Below are 6,170 nucleotides of genomic sequence, written 5' to 3' on the forward strand. Positions count from 1 at the left end.
CTGCTATAAATCTTAACAATTCTCTTTAATTCTTACATTGGCTGTACTTGGGGACTTGGAGGAAGGGAACTCATTCAATTAATAAAAAGAAAAATTGCAGTAGAAAGAGAAAGACTCTGAAGTGCTGAAGATCCCCATCTCCACCCCTGGTGAGTTCATCAACATGAAATGATTGTCAAAAAATTACTGGTGGTGAGGCAATTATTATACAATGGATGCTTCAGTAGCGACCGTGTGTGACCACAAGCATTCAGTCTCTCTCCTGGTGTCTGAGAAGGAGGCTGACACAGCTCCAGCAAGAGGCCAAGACTGAGCTCTGGGAAGGGGAACTGGAATGAATCGCACCACTCCCAGCTCACCATGCCCACCCTGCAAGCCCAGAGAAGGGCTTTCACACTGAGGAGTCAGCAGACACTTGCTAGAAGGGGTGGAATTCAGTGGAGGGATGGGTGAGTGGTGGGAAGATACTGAAAGCTTTCATAATCTCCGTGTGCATATATTTTCCTGAATGTAAAGCCTTTCTTTTCTTTGGCCTCTTAAATTGTACTGCTACCTTAACATGGAGTGGTACAGTTATCCCCAAGAGCAACCTGGTCAGGAAATAAATAGCCCAATTTTGCCACGTAATCAAAATGTTGCTAGTTAACTTGTTTTTAACGATGCCTTTGTGACTTCAAAAACTATTAAAATACTTTTCTCACAGGCCAGCAAAATCTGCAGGGTTTTAAGGGATTTTAAAACAACTTCTAGCTTATTCTTTTCCCACATCTGAGTCTACAAGAAATTATTCTAGAAAAAATGACTCTTCATTAAGCTATCCTAGCAAAAAAATTTTCCAGTGTTCTCCAATTAAGCAGTCTAGGGCAACACAGTTACCATCAATAAAATCTTTCTCTTCTGTATCTAAAAGATAGAGGCCCTGTTTTAGTCTTCACTGGGAGGGGATAATGTTCTTACATTATTACATTTTATGTCTCTGAAGTTAATTTTTAACTGTATTCATCAGCTATTGCCAAAAATATGCTGCCTAAAAATACCAGTCGCAAACAACTCCAAAATTCAGGGGCATAAAAGTATTTATTTCCTGCTCAGGCATTTTCGGGTTTTTAGAGATTTGACTAATCTAGGTTGACCTCACCTAGGTCGACATCAAGCCCTGGGTAGGGACTAGGGCTATTCCATCTGACTCTCCTTCTCAGATCAGCAGTTTCCTGCACATGGAATTCCCATGGGAAAAGTCAGCCGAAAGAACAAGCCCAACCCCACTGATGAGGTTGCACACTTTCCATCCACTAACATTCCTTTGGCCGAAGCTAATCACAGGGCCAAAGCCAACACCAATGGAGCCAAAAAGGACACTCCACCTCATATGGTAGGAACTGCAAACTCACATGACAAAGGGTGTGGATTGGAGGACAAGTGGGAAAAACATGGCCTATCACCCTAATCTTTTCTACTTTAAGCTAAATCGGTAGCCATAACCAATTTTAAAAGCCTTGGAAGACCACCCAGAGAATCTGATAAACCTTCTGGGTTTGAATGTTGGCTTTTCCACTGACTGGCTGGGTAAACTTAAGGAGAGTATTCAACTGCTCCAGACCCAGTTCCTGAATCTGTAAACTGTAAGCTTTCATGGCATCTTCCTTTCAGCTCATTCCAGGCATCCTGCTTGGCCTTGCCCTTGAGGTCCAACATCTCAGTTTGTCTGAATTTATGTCACCCACAGTCACTTGTCTGTAGCATCTGTAAATGAACAGCATCTCATTATCCACTGCTTGGTCTCCAGGTGCCTAACATCCTCAGCAGCTTTGTCAGACTCAGCCTGAGACATGCTGGTGGAGTTGCAAGGGTCCAGGAGCCCGTGGAGGCAGTGAGGGGCAGGAAGCAGTATAAAGCTTAGCATCATGCGATGCCCATAGTAAAATGTGCTCAATAAATAGTAGCTGTTCACATTGGGTCATTCATTCAGTAGGTGTTTATTGAGGATTTACTATACAGGCCATGGTAATACAAAGATAAATGACACAGTCCCTGGAAAGGATGAGTATTAACTATGCTTGAAACAAGTAACAGCCACTAGGGGTGCATGGGAAGGGACACCTCACCCAGCCTGAACATCAAGAAAAGTCTTATGGTAAAGATGATACATAAATAGAGTCTTAGAATAAATGGGGATTTGCCAGATAGGTGAGGAAGTAAGTACAGGGAACAGGGGCATTCCAGACAGAGGAATAGCCAGAAAGAATCTGAAGTGCTCAGATGACTGTTAGTGGATATGCAGGGAAGAGGGGGGAAAACTGGAGAAGTGTGGTTGGGACAGGGGACAAGTGCGGTTGCCATAAATTTGCCTAACTGAGAAGTTAGATTATATCCCAATGCCCATTAGCCATCCAATAGTGCGTGTTCAGATTGACAGCCTTCATTTAATGATACCTTTTCAAATTTGCATTTATGCCGCGTGGTCTCATCTAAACTCCTGTGACTTGGTACAGAGAGAGGTCTGGAATCAGCTGGGAAAGATCTTCAGTCACAGTTGCTGGCAGGGAGAGAGGACCTTGGCTGCACCTTCGGCCCCATGCAATGCAACAAAGGTTTCTCAGGATGCCCTTCCCTGCCCAGCGCTTTACTTGGCACTTGAGACGCCAAGTTGGGTTGGAGTGAGAAGTGTGAACAGACAGGAGCTCTGCTTCTAGAGGTTCCAGACCTCGAGTTGCTGTGAATGTCACATGTGCCTGTTCCCTCATCCCCCAGCCTGTCCCATCTGAGGCCACACCCATTGGGGGTCATGCTTCCTGGATCTGTAAGCAGGGATCGCCTCCACTGAGCGAATGGGCAAGAAGTGCTTTCTGGTTTCCTCAAATTCCTGTCCTCTCCTCCTCACTGCTCACTGTTTTCCTGGGGAAAGAAGATGGAATCAGATGGGGAGGGTTGAGAAATAAAGGAAGCTGGGATTCCTTTTATACTGCCTTTCCTTTGGGGAAGGGAAAATAAGCAACTTATGAAGCCCAATTCTGTACTTCATGAGCATTAAAGATAGGGATTTTTAAAAGCTGATTCTAGGCATGAATTAGTAATGAGTTTCTGCTGAATTTTTAAAAGCTGTACTTGTCACACCATTCAGTGGCCATTACACCTTTCTGATGAATCCAAAGGTTTAGTTTTGTAATGTGTTAGAGATTCAGAGTTTCAGGAGCTAGTTTGTATTGTGTGCTGGTGAATCCCTCAAGCCTATACAAGCTCTGGGAACCCCTCATGCTGCAGCATCGTCCCCCCGGACCCCACCTCTCCACCTCCTCCCAAACTTCAAGCCAAAGCCACTCTGCTTCCGCCACCTGGGATCATGCAGTTCTTTTTTCCCAGGACTGACTGCAACATTTGATGCCTGGCCCACTCAGCAAATGCTCCTGTTATCCCCTCTGAGGACTATTGGGCACCAGTTTATTTCTTCTCTCCCAAGCCATGGGGAGCCAAAGTTTCAGAGATGCCTTGTCAGACATTTCTGCTGCCCCAGCCCAGAGCCAAGGGGTGGGATTCACCCTCTTTTGTGGATAATGATGGAGTTGACCCCTCCAGGAAGGCTTTGGAGAGGGGCTCTGTCTTGATCCTGGTCAAGCAGGATCTGATTTTCAAATTCTATTCATTTCCTGTTGCTGCTAGAACAACTTACCACAAAATTGGTGGTTGAAAACAACCCAAATGGATTATTTTACAGTTCCAGGGAGACGGTTTAAGTGGATCTCGCTGGGCTAATGGCAAGATGTCAGCAGGGCTGCATTCTTTGCTGGAGACGCGAGGGGAGAATCCTTCTCCTTGCCTTTTCCAGCTCCTAGAGGTTGCCTGCAGTCCTTGGCTGGTGGCCCCTTCCTCTGTCTTTAAAGCTAGCGGTGGCTGGTTGAGTCTTTCTCACTCTGCATCAACCTGACCCTGTTCTGCCTCCTGCTTCCATATTTAAGGACCCTGTGGTTTCACTGGGTTGCCTGGATAACCCAGGACTATCGCCTTTTCTTCATATCAACTGATTCCCAACCTTCATTCCATCTGCTCCCCTAATTCCTCCTTGCCAGGTAACATGCCGTAGTCACAGGTTCCTGGGACTAGGATAGGGACATGTTTGAGGGACCATGATTCTGCGAACCACACCAATCAACATGAAGATGTGCAAGATAAACGTTCCCAAGCTTGTTCAGTGGGACAGACACAGCCAGAGGCTGCCACTGGGTAGAATGTTTCCAAGTAGAAAGGGCAGAGGAAAGAGCAAAAAGCAGCATTTCACGTCCTCCACGCAACTTCTTTTATCCTCTGTGTTTGAAGTTGCCAAAGAGTGGGGGCCTTTCCCTTTGTTTATGGCTGTTGCTCTGACACGCTAATGACAGAGAACTTCCCTGGCCTTGAAAGAATGGGGAGGACAGATGAGAGGGAAGATAAGCCTGCCTTTCTTCCAGCTGTCACCGCCTGTCAGAGCTGTCATTTAACCTTACTCTTCAGAGGTTTGCCTCCTGTATTCTAGGACAACAAGGCCATCTACTTCCCTGTCTGTAATTACTTGCGCACTTGGGCTTCTGCTGCCATTGCACTGTTATTATGTTTGGATTTTTAAAGGATGAGGTGTGCCTTCGTGTTTGAATCAAGACTTTCTCAGACAATGGCACATGTTTTCAGTTTGATTTTTACTCCCCCTGCCCTACCAGTGCCTGAGGGAGGGCATTGCATTCGTGGCCACTGAAGTGGATATGGGGTTGGCTGGTTAAGGAATCTCTGGGAATGTATGGAGCCCTTGAGTGGCAGTGAGGCCGCTAACATGCACTTACCTCCTGGGAAGAAGGAGTTGCAGTAAATGGGGCATCAATTCTCAAAGTCTTGCACAAGCCACTTGGTTCTATAATCCAGGACAAGGTGGGAAGTCTTCTTGCTAGTCTTCTAGAGCAGGAGAGAGACTAGAAGAGGGAAAGGGAATCTTAGTTGGGTGTTGGTAATCCTCACCATGCTGTCCTCAAAGAGAAAAATGCTGGTGGTGGGAGCCCAGCAGAGGAATGGGAGCATTCTAACCTTAGGGGCAGGAACAGGGAAGGCACTGTGGACATCACAGATGTGCACTTGGTCAGAGTTGAAGGGAGAATAAAGAGGTGAAAAAAGAGCAGCAACTCCCTTTACCAACTTTGTCTGATGTCACATGCTCTTGGTAAGATTTTTTGCATCATAGTACTAACAACTAGCATATCGACAAATTACCTGGTGGAAAAAATGTTGAAAGAGCTTTTCTTTCAATTAATTGACTCATGATGATTATTCAAAGTTTATATTAGGGTTCACTCTATGGGTTTTGATGAATGTATAATGACATTTATCCATCTTTATAGTCTCATACAGAGTAGTTTCAAGGCCCTAAAGATCCTCTGGGATCCCCCTACTTATCACTCCCTTCCCACTGACCCCCTGGCAACTGCTGATCTTTTCACTGCCTCCACAATTTTGCCTTTTCCACAATGTATGATCCCCAAGTCATACAGCATGTGACCTTTCACAATAGCTTCTTTCACCTTGTAATATGCATTTAATTTTCCTCCATGTCTTCTCAATAGCTCTTTTGTTTCTACTGCTGAATAATATTCCATCATCTTGATGGACCACAGTTTCTTTACCAATTCACCTACTGAAGGACACCTTGGTTGCTTCTAAGTTTTGGCAGTTGTGAATAAAGCTGCAGTAAACATTCATGTGCCTTGTTCAGCTTATTTGAATAAATACCAAGGAGCATCATGGCTGGATTGAATGGTCCCCCGCCCGTTTTACCCAAACAGTAGCATTCCATATACAACGTTCTGCATCTTGCTTTTTTCATTTATATTTTGGAGATCACCCCATGTCAGTTCCAATGAATTCTAATGGCAGTTTTAAAAAATGCCAGGAGAGGATCATGCATCTAAAGCCTTCTTATGAGACCTCATTATGGAAGATGAAAATTCCTGTTGAGGAAAAAAAAAAAAAACATGGTGTAAGTAGATCCTCAGCCTTCCACAGTTGAGGGGGGTTACTTTCTGGAGACAGGGACACCATTCTGGGCACACAGGGTGTCACAGGATTTGGTAGAAAGAACGAAGGATCTGGAGTCGGAAGCTGGTTCAGACCCTGGCTCCCTCTCTCTGTAAGCTGCAGCCTTAGACACATCATCC

The 6,170-nt window shown here is 45.1% G+C and overlaps 1 pseudogene; it reads right to left on the bottom strand.

Moving 5' to 3' along the window:
• Window positions 1–1,487: 1,487 nt before the first annotated feature.
• On the bottom strand, window positions 1,488–1,831 carry LOC102430851 (annotated as a pseudogene).
• Window positions 1,832–6,170: the final 4,339 nt, after the last annotated feature.

The sequence above is a fragment of the Myotis lucifugus genome, unplaced genomic scaffold (genome assembly GCF_000147115.1).
Source record: "Myotis lucifugus unplaced genomic scaffold, Myoluc2.0 scaffold_116, whole genome shotgun sequence".
NCBI lineage: Eukaryota > Metazoa > Chordata > Mammalia > Chiroptera > Vespertilionidae > Myotis > Myotis lucifugus.